At 39.4% G+C, this 12,918-nt stretch overlaps 1 protein-coding gene across 11 annotated transcripts in view; it reads left to right on the top strand.

The window, feature by feature from the left end:
• LRRC8B (leucine rich repeat containing 8 VRAC subunit B) overlaps positions 1–12,918 on the top strand; it is a 61,531-nt gene that overhangs the window by 22,097 nt on the left and 26,516 nt on the right. For 7 of the 11 annotated variants that reach the window (XM_019753349.2, XM_019753330.2, XM_019753340.2 and 4 more), the window contains one exon: positions 558–614. The exons of the other annotated variants lie outside the window; for them this stretch is intronic. The gene's annotated coding sequence lies outside the window, so the exon portion shown is untranslated. The remainder of the gene's footprint in view (positions 1–557; positions 615–12,918) is intronic. 11 annotated transcript variants of the gene reach the window in all.

A 12,918-nucleotide genomic window follows, 5' to 3' on the forward strand; every position in this document is an offset into this window, starting at 1 on the left:
GTAGCAGTCCTTTTACACTGAAGTAAAATGAAAAATAGGCCCTTATGTAATGTATTTTGTTAGAGAGTTGGCTATTCCTGTTGAGGAAAGCAATGAGTACCCCTAACAGGGAGGCTGCAAGTTATCGAAAAACAATGTCTTTGCTTGCATATTATTGTTTAAAAAACAAAAAAAAGTATTTGTTTCCAATGCTATTTACCTCCATTTGGGCAAGACAAGTAGAAGCCATTCAGAGAGAGAGAGAGAGAGAGAGAGAGAGAGAGAGAGAGTCTGTGTGTGTGTGTGTTCTATAACATAAGACTTTTTATCTTAGTCAACTTGATTACCTTCATAAAAAATTAAATTGGTTCAACTTTAAATGTAAATTTTCTGAAATGGAGGTATTAAGTGAACTCCTTTACGTAGGAGATGGACTCAGGCTACATTTAGTTCTTTATTTTAAATAACTTATTTTTTCCAAATTACCAAGTGCAAGCTTTTGAACCCAGCATTGGCCAGGGTGAGCAGCAAAAATGAACAGTCTAACAAAACTCATTCATATGTTCTCCTCTCCCCAGGGCTCCAGTTTGTATGTCCAGCTGCCTACTAGACATCACCACCTAAATGGGCCACAGGTACTGTAAATTCAGCGTTTTAAAAATCACGCTCATCACTCTCCTCCATTGACCAATTTTCACCACTGGCCCTGTGGCCAAAACGAGGGTGGCCACTTTTCCTTGAGTCATGGCTCTCCTTGACATCCAGTGTGCCACCAGTCCTCTGATCAATAACTCAGTACCAGTACTTCTAGACTCCATGCCAATAAGCTATTTAGCAGAGTACCTGCTTAAAAGTTCTTAAAAGTGATGGCACTTAACTAATCAAACAAGTAAAATACAGTCCCTGTTTTCAGGGAATTTATAATTTACAGTAGAATAAAGGGAATGATAGTAACCCCAGCAAAACAACTAAGAGAAATGGAGTTTGCTTGTTACCTTCGAAGTAAAAGGTACATTCCTCCAAAGCAAGTCACTAAAGATTACTATTGTTTCGTTGCAGAGTAGATTTGCCAACATGAAAATGATAGCTTTCCCTGTTCTCCATTCAAGGGCGGGCTGGGTGAGTGCTTGCGTTTCTGATGAGCCAGCCCAGCTAGAAAAAGATATTTGCATAGAAGATTGGGGGAATTGCCAAACAACAAAATGAAGACGTGTGCTTTTGAAATTCCTCTTATTACTGTTTTGATTAAATTGATGTTTCTAAGGTAATGGGTTTTTAAATGAAATTGCAATAGTGCCTCAGCTAATTCCAAATGTATTCTTTCATTTTACCGGGCTTTCACAATGGGATTATATTTGGTTTCACTTCCTGGTTTGTCCACACAAGCCTATTGCTGGGAAATATTTAAATAAAGTGTTTATGAGAGAAGAACTTTTTTTTATAAGAGATGAAAGCATTTTGGATTGATTTAGATTTAGTTCGTGTGGTAATTTTTGTAGAAATAAGATTTCCGATACCCAAACTAGTAAATCTGTTGCTTAAAGAAAGCTAAAAGACCAACAAACAAACAAAACTCGTAGGCACTAAATTTAATTAAGTTACCTTGTGGTGAAATCATCTACAAAACTGTTCGAGTAGGCACCAGTTGTGAAACAAATGAAATGTTGGCCCTTAATTAGAATAATTGTAACTTGATTTTAAACAGAAGTTTGATTGCATGGTGAGTGACATAATGAATGACTAATGATTTTTCCAGAAGAAGGGCCCAGTATATTCTTAAGCTGATGGCTTTGTTTATGGTGTGTTTAACATGGCCATGAGTATATCTGGCACCCTTGTGTGTGTGTGTTTTAAATGGCAGTTCTTTTGTGTTACAGCATTGCATGAAATATTTAACTATTAATTCTAAAAGTGATATTTTACCCCAAGGCATCTAATTTCACCATTCAGGTACCAAACAGTGTAAAAAAACAAACAGCAAAAAACTAATCAAATCCATTTCTCTTTTGAAAACATCAATTAAGACTTTCCGGAAAAATCTAAATCTAATTGTTTTTGGCCAGTTGCATCATTTTACTGGCTAATTTGATAGTTTAATTTTTGTTAAGGATAACTAGTTTTCTACTTGAAAATTTCTACTTTAATTTTGAAGTTCATTTATGTTTTATTATTTTATTACACAAGGTGATCTGATATATACCCTAATAAAGAATTGGCCTTCCTACCCTCATTCTCAAATCCCCTGCAGCAAATTCTTCCTGATGCTTTCAGATTAATTTCCCTAATATATACTAATATGCCCTTAAATGTATTTTTTCCATGAATCTCCTGCTCAGATACTATCAGTGATTCTTTCCTACTTGTATGATCAAATCTAAATTCCTTTCTGCTCTCACAAAAATATTTGGCTATTAACTCTAAACATGATGTTTTTACCCCCAAACAATCATTTCTCAGGTGCCTGTTATATGCTATGTTCTGAGCTATGTCTTGAAAAGTTCTTAGCCTAACATTCTAAACTTTCTTTAATATTTGACCCTAACCTACTTCCTAATCTTATCTTCATTATTTCTGTCTCAAAAATACCACTCCATCTATATATGTCTCTTCTCTAACTCCTTAAATTCACCTTGGATTCTTCCTACCCTCTTTATTTGTTCCTCCATTCCTCCACATAAACTATAATGTGCCCTATTATTTACCCCGATCCTTTTACCTCCCGCCTACATAAATCCTATGCATCTTTCTCGGTCCATCTCATAACTCCTGTGCTGTAACTATTATTCCTTTGGTGTATATTGCCTTAAGACACAACTGTGTAATCCATTTGTTTGATCTTTTCTATATTTATGCTTTATTTCACCAAAACTTATGTTCCTTTGGAGGGTGACATCTGAGTGTGACACCTTTCTGTCTCCTTAAGCATCTGGGATGATGCTTTGCATCTAGCAGAAGCTAGAGTATACCTAGTGTTAGAGTGGATACAAGACATTCCTCTTATACATTCTCTTGGGGCCCCATCTCTGGTCATGCATGACTCAAGTTGGTGGTACCGAGGGTCCTCTTCATTTCTACCTCTATTCAACTAAGAATGACTACGTTGTTGCCTTCCTTGAATAGGTGAGAATTTCCACAACAAAAACAGATGGTGTTGCCAAATATAAATAGAAGAAATTGTTTCTTGTGAGTGGGTAAGGAAAGATACAGGGAAAAAAAACCCACAAATAACCGTAGATCCATTTGCTGTGTGCAAAGGAGAAACTCAAGTTTGACTGGAGATTATGCATGTTGTGCGGCTGAATTTGTCACTGAACCAGACAAAGCCCCACCCTGACTTAGAAATCACGTGTTAAGCTCCCAGATGGGGAATGTGGCTTTTGTCTCCTGGGAAGCCATCAGAATTAGAAAATTCCCAGGGAGAACATGGTTTCTCTTCTTTGCTAATACCACGTGAAGCTGCACAGTCCTGCGTTTTGAAGCCCAATGGGCAGAAACCCTACCTGTCACCTTTTCTGGAACGTGGGCATTCTACCTGATTCCTCTTAGTTACTTGTGGGCTGCCACGTCTGTATGCCCTGAGCTGCCCGCCTTCTATCGTTCTTAATGCCGTGGCTGAGCTAACCCTCTCTTCTGTGCTGATGGGGCTCACGTGGAGTCTTTATGTGCCAAAGAGCTTCGGGACCTTTGCGTGTCATGTAGCATTTGGCGAACTGAGGACAAAATGATGTGGCTGTTATAGGAAGTTGTTGCGGTGTTTGCTCTAAGCAAGAGAGTCTAATTTTTATTCTTTTATCTGTTCATTTGATACTTAATAGCAGCTTCTGCCTGCTAAACCCTGGGTGTACAACAAGGGGAGATAGACCATACCTCATAGAGCTTATAGCTTAGTGGAAGAGAAATAAACCTTTCATCGAACAGTTGTATGAAGGTGTGTGATAAGTACTATGAAAGCAAAGGATAGGAAACTAAAAGAGCATGCTGTGAAGGCCTGGTTGGAGTGGTCAGGGAAGGCATACCTTAGGAAGTAACTTCTGTAAGTCATGGACTCAGGAGGACAATGGCTTAAATGTTTGTCCTGTTTGGACCTTGAAGGTGAGCTTGACTTTCTAAGTGGATTGCTTAGCACTGTTTCCAATTGCAACTACTCTGTGTAAGAATCAGCCCTCCTGCAAGATGGTGCCTACGCAGTGATGTGCTATGAGTGGTATAATATGTACCAGTGTGTTTGGTCTTTGCCCCCTGGTTCTTCGCATAGAGCTCCTAAAACCCTCGGAATTTCCTGGTTGGAGCACCTTTTGTTACTCATAATGAGCCCCCTTTCAACTATACTAATGAGGTGATTCTTGGGGGCCCCTAGATAGCTTCAGGATGGGGGCAGGTCTCCAGAGGAACCAACATGTGAGGAGAAGGTTGCACCTTTCAGTCTATCCCTGACCTCTGGAAGGGGAAGAGGGGTTGGAGATTCTTCAGTCATTAATGACCAGCAATTTAATCAACCATGCCTATATAATGATACTTCCAGGCCCCCACCCCTCCCCAAAAGGCCAGGGGAGGCATTGTTCACACTGCTGAACAGACTGGGGTGCTGGGAGGGTGGAGTGCTCGGAGAGCGCCTGGAAGCTCTGCTCCTGCCCCTCCACAAAGTACCTCACCCTCCACACCTCTTCCATTTGGCTGTTCCTGAGTTGTATCCTTTACAGTAAACCAGTAATACTATTATAGGGAAAGTGTTTTCCTGCGTCTGTGATTTGTTCTATGTTCTAGTGAATTATTAAACTTAAGTAGGGGGTTGTGGGAACCCCTGAATTTGTCATCAAGTCAGACAGAAGGGTGGGTAGTCTGGGTCCCTGGACTTGGGACTGGTATCTGAAGTGGGGACAGTCTTGTGGGATGACACTAACTCTCCATGGAGTTAGTGTCAGAAGGATTGTATTGCAAGGCACCCAGTTAATGTCAGAGAAAATCTGTCAGGAAAAAAAGACATCTCAGTATGTTTACCTGAAATGTAAACCACACATTGTTCTGCTTCAGCAGAGGAGCAGGTGGAAACCAGTGATTCTGGCCAGTCGCCATTCACCAAGTTGCAAATATGAAGCACTGATTTAACTCCAAGGTGAAAGTGGGCTTGTTACCTGAAGTAATAGGCGATGTAAGAGCCTGTCCTTTCAAAACTGACCTGTTTCTCTTTTAACGTTCTTGCCCAATGCCTCATTTCCCACACCTTCTTTCAGGGAAAATTGGAGCCTGAGACGATAAGCTGTATTGGCCTTATCTGGGATGGGCAGATAGGCACGCTGTGCTTCACTGGTACTGGGAGCCAAAGGTTGTGGGTGTTGTTTATTCTCTCTCTCTCTCTCTCTCTCTCTCTCTCTCTCTCTCTCTCCCTCCCTACCCCCACTCTCTTCCCCTCTCTCTCCCTCTCTTTCTTCCTTTTCCTCAATTGATAGACTAAATGGTCCATTATCACTCCGTATTGCAAGGTTGATTTGGAGAAGAAATTTCGACTCAGATTATCTTCTCACAGTGCAATTCTGTGTTTGAGCTACATAGTTCCACCCGGACCCCTGAGCCTTTTTACAAAGTTCCTTTTGACGTAAGTAGGACTTAAGTGTTAGGAAGTGGGGGTGACTGTAACACTTGCTGTTTTGTTTCCTTGGAACCAAAGTGGAGAGAATAAAGCTCACTTCGTGGGTGGTTTTGTTTCAATTTAAATAATGTTCCAGAGCCATCCTTTTTTTAAAATTGCTTTGCCAGCAAAAGAATGAATTGCCTTTCTTCATGAGTTCCCCTTTACATTCGTGCGCCACTTGAATCGTTCCAAAGTACTTCCACAATATTTATTTTACCACTAATATCCACTCTTCAGGCTAGTATGTTGTCCGTATTGTAAAGCTGAGGACAGGGAGGCTTGGACGGGCTGAGTGATTTGCCTAAGCCCGTGCAGAGGGTGGCGAAGGCAGGCCTAGGACTCCTGGCAGTGCACACTTTTCACACTGCAACTGTGGAAAACCAGCCCCTCTCTCTCAGTCTCATGGTGGTGTGAGTGGAGAAGCTGAGGCTTCGCTCAATCAGCAACAAGGCCCCTACGGTGGGAAGGAACAAAAGGTATAAAAAGAAAGTAAAATTGGGCCGTTCGCACTTGCCTAAAGCAGCTTCAGAACCTTTACAGGGAAACATGTCAGCGGGAGGAGCAATCACTCTATATTCTCAGAACTGACTGCCGCAGAAGTGACTGCCACTGACCAGGAGGCAGACGAGAACTTCTGTAAAGATGTCCAGTGTCTGGGGGCATAGACCCCAGTAACATGTACATAGAAACAGCTTGAGGCTTTAAAAATCCCTTCCCATCACATCTGTAGTTGAAACTATATCAGAAATGTAACACAGGCAGTGTGAGCTGAGTTTAGAGATGGCCACACGTACGTGGGAGGTTGAGTGTGTCGTGTCCCCAGTGAGCCACATGGTGAAACCTCTTTTCTTCCTATCCCAGCTATTTTCAGGTGAGTGATGGTCACTGTTATCACAGAATATGTGATCTCGTCTGCCAGCCTTTTGGGGTCAAACACTAGCATTTCTGGAAAGGAAATAGTAGAGCCAATAAAACAGCAAGAGAAGTTGGATAGTACTTGTTTCCATCAAGTTCCATTGCCAGGCCTTGCCAACCCTCCCTGAGACATTATTTTGTCTACATAACAACAAAAGCAAATCAGGAAGTGATATGTTTTAGAAAGAGCTCTCTGGCTACAAAATGGAAATGGGACTAAGGGGGAGAAGAGAGGAGAGTATTTGAGTTGTCCTTCCCAAAGATGGAGTTGGCTCCACCCTAGGCAGTGGTATCGGGGATCCAGAAGGAACTAGTTTAAGTAACAAACCAACAGAACTGAGAGAATAGAGGAAAAGAAGGCTTGTGGGTTAGGTACCTGAGCTCTTGGTATTGCTAACACCATCAGCATCATTCAGCTATTAGTCTTGATGTTGCTATCAATATTCAGCGACCCAAAAGGAGCACGTTTGGTGCAGGTGTGAGCAGAAACAGCAGATGCAATGGACGTATTGAGTTTGAGTTGCTTCTGCACATCTCAGTGGATAACCAGAAAGATGTTGGGGAGATGATTCTGAGGCTTGGGCTTTAGGAACTTGGCTCACTATGTAGTTTGGGAATCATCTACACAGAAGTAGTGGATGCTCCTTAAGAGTAGAGGATATCACCCAGGAGAGCATAGGCATGAGCAGAGAAGCTGCTGGCCAAGCACTGAATCCTGGTGAACCCCAATGCTTGAGGGATGAGTTTGTTAGGACCTTCCCATGGTTCCCAGTGAGCTTTTTAGCTTCTATTAAAATCAGTGCTTTCATTTTATGCTTGACCTGTTGACCTTCTTTTCTTGCTATGACCCACTTTTACTCTCTTTTCAACACGACCAATTTATTAGTTGCCAATTGTAGACCTTTCAGTGCTTTCTAAGAATATATACATCATTCTTCTTGGAGTTAATGCTTTTCCTGGTGCTGTCACTTTTTTCCTTTAAAGCCCTGTCCAGTTCTCACCACTCCAGAGGAGTCTTTTCAGATTGTGTAGCCTTCAACTCCAGCTGCAATTAATCAACTCCTAGGCTAGTAGAATGCAAGACATGGAGGGTCGATCAATCATTTGGCTGTCTTTCTAACATTATAAGTGAGGAAAGTCAAGTCAAATGAGGGGAGATAACTTGCCCAACATTATACTGTCAGCTGTAAAGTAGGGAGTAAAAATTGGGTCTCCTGACGCCTAGTCAGTGGTTGACCAACTTAATAGATTGACTTCTTAGTAAAAGATTAACAATTGGATCAAATATTTCAAATCCATCTAAATGTATTCATGATTTTTGTAAATATGTAGGTGCTTCCATGGTTATTTTCAGGGGAAAAAATCTTGTGTGTGCTTAACTAGATGGTCGCTAGAAGATTTTTGAATGTGTTAACTTCATATATAGTTATTTATCTAGTGTAAAAAAAGATTTATACTTTTTCTGGACAAACTAGTAGGTTCATATATCCCACACCCAAACCATTCTCACTCAAGGTAACAAACAAAATTGATAATTAAATATTTAGTATATATTATAATAACCCATGAATTGTGGACAAAGCAAATTTGACACAGGAAAATTATATTTTTGTGTATTGGCATGTTTTCTAGTACATTGGGGCTCACTGTATATTTAATTTGTATAATCCATTTATGTTCATTTTAAAGCAGTGAGAACAGTTTTCCAGTTTTACATGATTATAGATTTTTTGTGGTAAAATATATGTAACATAAAATTTGCCATTTTAACCATTTTGAAGTGTACAGTTCTGTGGCATTGAGTACATTTGCATTGTTATACAACTATATAGTTGTATATGTATTTATATATTTAAATATATAAATTTATATACTTACACAATGGCCTCTGTTTGAGTGACATTGGCTGTAAATGTCTTGTCTGCAGCATGCATTTTGATTGGGAGACAGGCACTGCATCAAAAAGCGGAGGTTACTTTACACAAGTCAACATTTAAAAAAAAGTTACATCACTTTGTCCTATGGGCACATATATTAAATAATTGAGGTAAGTTATGTTTACATTTCATAACACTGAAGTAGTAACTAGAGTCATGTGACATTTTGCAAAATCTGCCATGGATATCACTAACTTAGGGGGAAAACCAAATCCTTTAACATCTAATCTAGTTTCTCTTTACAGGATAATACTTTTAAGCCAAACTTTAAAGGATTAATTTTAGATAAAGGTACTTGTTAATAAATTACCATTTTTGAGCACTTGCTTTGTACCTGTTTCTGTGCTAAGCATTTGATTTATAGTTACCTCATTTAATTTTTTTTTACCACATTTAATTCTTAAAACAACTCCATTAATATGTATTTTGCAGATAGAAAATTGATACTTAGCTTATCTAAGATCAAGCAGGTGGCACATGACAAAGTCAGAACTCGATCTTAAACATTCTGCTATAACTCTTCCCGGTCTTTCAAATATTCATAAGAATTTGAGGATAATAACTAGGCCTAACAAAGTAACTAACACATTGAGGACATTTGATACTCTTTTTGTTAAGTCATTCAGAAAGAAGTTCACATTTAGGTGATATGGTATTAATTTATCTTAACCACATTTTAATAGGAAGACAGGAAGAAAAGCCATGTAAAACATCATTTAAGCATAGATTAAACTTCAGTTATCCTTCTTGTCACTAAATTGGTAGGTAGATGTTTCTCTGTAAGAGGTTGTGCCGGCCGAATGCACCCTTGCTATGGCTATCATGTTGATCGTAATTACTTAACAGAGACAGGCAGAATGAAGAAGGGAGTGCTTGGTTCTGTTTCACTAGATAGAATACTGAGTAATGAGCTAGAAGAACTATATACATCTGATATTTTTAGATTGTATCTTTTAGTTTCTCTAAAAGATAGTAGATTTGTTTTTTTAAAGAGGGGTGTTATTCTATATAAAACTCCATTTTATATAGCTCATTGGAGAGGCAGTATAGCAGATGGCTCTTAGTTAGAGCTGCTGTGAATTCTGGGTTTGCTTTGTGAGCTTGAGCAAGTGTCTCAGTTTCTCTGATCCTTGGTTTTCTCACCTTTAGAGTTGAGATGCTAATACCTACCATGTTTCCTCGAAAATAAGGCCTACCCGGACAACCAGCTCTAATGCATCTTTTGGAGCAAAAATTAATATAAGACCCAGTCTTATATTATATGATAAAGACCCGGTCTTATAGTAAAATAAGATCTTATAGTAAAATAAGACCGGGTCTTATATTAATTTTTGCTCCAAAAGATGCATTGGAGCTGATTGTCTGACTAAGTCTTATTTTCAGGGAAACATGGTACCTCACAAAGTGCCCAGTAAATGGTGGCCTTCCTTTTTTCATCTCCCACCACCTTTTTGCATTCAACAGATAATTACTGAGAATCTCTTGTGTGTTAGGTCTGGTCCTGTACACTGGACTCTCCTAAGAGCTCCAAGTGAGAGGTGGGAAGGCATCTACCCATTTAGTGATGCAGTTTAACTAACAGCAGTATGACAGAGCTATCTGCACTCCCCAAATGCTGAATGAAGAAGCATGAGGTGTGGGGCAGCTATGTGCTTGGGGGTCAGTGGGTAGTGTTCATTTTAAATACCTTTTGTGTTTAATTGTCATTTAATACTTGGTGAGCATTAAACCTTTGTATTTTATGGTCAGAAATTAGCTCAGTCTAAACACGAGGCTGATTTGCAATGCACGGCAATTTGATTTTTGTCATTGGGTTAAGAATATGTTATACCAAATGTAGCATTCTTTACAGTGATCACTGTTTTATAAGACAAAATCATCCAAGGACATGCAGTGTTGTCAGTTTGCTCACAGCTCCCAGGGTTTTATAATTACAGTACATATGGAGCACCTACTGTGTGGCAGGCCCTGGGGAGACAAGAAATGTCCTTGCCTTCCTAGAGCCCGTGGTCTTGTGGGGAGGTGGACAGGGCATGAGACACACCTCCCTTGTTGGGGTGATAACTTGAGAATTCCACTGGCAATGGCATTATGCCTGTTGTATTATACTGTTAACTTGTACAAAAGAATAAATGTGAAATCATAACTTGATAAAATACTAAGGTCACTAGGGACGCTGTGGCATTTATCCAGTGATCTATCACGGATTCAAAATGACTCACCGTCATTACAGTGCAGCTAATCATGCTGAATTGACAGCAGCTCTCCGTTCAGATTGGTGAGATGTCATATTTGGTTGGGAAGTTGGTAACTGTGAATGGTCTCTTTTCTTCCTGAAGGGTGAATGCTTTGCCTCTGCTTCTGAATCTCTGTCCCTGTACAGGGTGATGGAAATGCATGAGGCTCCCACGATTTTGTTTTGCCACCCTTCCAGAGCCGTTGTGCAAACCAGTTGTGTTCATAGAGCTTTCAGAGAGCCAGGCCTCCTCCTCCATATCTTTGATTCCTCACTGGGTAGTGAAACCTGATTTGGTATTCGTTCACTCATTAATTATTTCCTTATTTATTTATTTATTTATTTATTTATTTATTTATTTATTTATTTTTCCGGTGGGGACAGGGACAGGAGTGAGACATGGGAGTACTCCCCGTGGGCTAATAACTTGTTACCCTGGGCAGGCTAATGATTTAATGTCACTTCAGAATGTTGTTCTTTAAATATTCACTCATGCCATTTTTAAGAGGAAAAGTCAAGCACTCTATGAGATGGAAGAGGGGAGCTAAAGAGGCCCTTTAGTTCCCCCTCTGCCAGTTCCCAAGATCTCAACTGACCAGAAGAAAAATAGACTCCTTATCTTTCCTTCCAGCCACATTCTGTACAATCCCTGAGAAAAGTTCTGGTAGATACTGTTTTTTTTTAATCTAATTAAGTTTCCAGAAATGTTTTCAACACCCCACTGATGAATTGCTACATGGAAGCTGCTGTGAGATCCAGGGCCCTAGTCTAGCCCTGGAAAGAGACACTGGGATAGAACCTGGGGATATAGGTAAATAAGATACTGCCTTAGTCCTTAAGGAACTTGGGGCAATAGCTTATGATATACGATAAAACAGTGTGAGAAAACTATTAATAAAGTGCTCTAGGAACACATGTGGAAGAGCAGTAGATTCAGCCTGTGGAGGCTAAGGTGGCTCCTGGGTGGGGCAGATGGTGAAGTGAAATGCTCATTTAAGTACACCTGGTATTCATAGTTTGAACCTTTCAACTTGACGAAATAGGATACTTTAATTTTACATAACTTGAAGTCTTAAACTTTTGGAATTGCACAAAGCAGGGTAAATAAATGTGATATGTGAGTGATTTATGCCATTTCTGACCTGCAAAATGAGATCAAGTGACTATGAGGAGATTTTTGACTTGTTGCTAAATCTAAGATTTTATTTAACTAAAAGAAATTCATCCAAATGGAAAGCCATTCTCAGATTCCAGAATTTCAGTTCTTTGCTTTTCTACAAAGGAGTTTGTTTTGTGAATCTCCATTGTCTCTGCAGAAAATAAGAGCATGCAGACTTCTGAGTTTTCAAAGTAAAAGCCTTGAGGCCTTCAGTTTTTCTATCAGAAAGCTGATTGCCTCCTATTGTTGGTTGATCCGCATTCATTTGGTAGCATTCCCTTATAAATTTCTCTCTGGGAACCTTCTGAAAGGAACTCTTATTTGAGAAAGGGGGTTCTCAGTGTTTTGCTTGTCTTCCAGACTTGGAGATGACTTTTTGGAATTGACTTTTTAAGTGAAAATATATGTCTTGTGTCCTGTTGCTGGAGAGAGAAGTTGTTTTTGAAGGGGAAGGTAATGCCAGTTTTATAACACTCATTGGCATAGCAAACTGAAGAACCCACTGATGCTGTCTCAGCAGCTGAGTCTGTCCGAATTCCTGTGACAACCTGAGTCCTGTTTTTATCCTGCCTAATATGGACTATTTATTCTATTCAAAGAAGAATTGCCACTTAGTATTTTCATATTTCATCCTTCCAACTTGCACTTTTGTTAGCCGCTGGGAAGGAAGAAAGGCGCTAACTTTTTCTATGATTTCTAAAAGTAGAGTGATTTGGTTTTAGCCTGGATAAAGGAACAACTACATTTGGTTGTTTTTTTACTTGACAGCAATAGCTGCACTCTGAGATGACAAGATGTCATTATGAGAGAGCTTTCATTAAGTTACACATTTATATCGTCTCAACAAAATATTCCTCTGGTTTAGGTAAATGTTAAATAGAAAAAAGGAAATAAACTTGTTAATAAAACATGTTGAAAAGAATTCAGGCCAACTCAGAGAAATAAAGCAACAATAACATCATTTTTCATATATGGAATTAGCAATTTTTTGTTTTTTGTTTTTTTAATGATGATTCCCACATCTGGTGAGGGTGCTCCTCATATCTTGTTTATAGGAAAGAAA

The sequence above is a fragment of the Rhinolophus sinicus genome, linkage group LG06 (assembly GCF_036562045.2).
Source record: "Rhinolophus sinicus isolate RSC01 linkage group LG06, ASM3656204v1, whole genome shotgun sequence".
Lineage (NCBI taxonomy): Eukaryota > Metazoa > Chordata > Mammalia > Chiroptera > Rhinolophidae > Rhinolophus > Rhinolophus sinicus.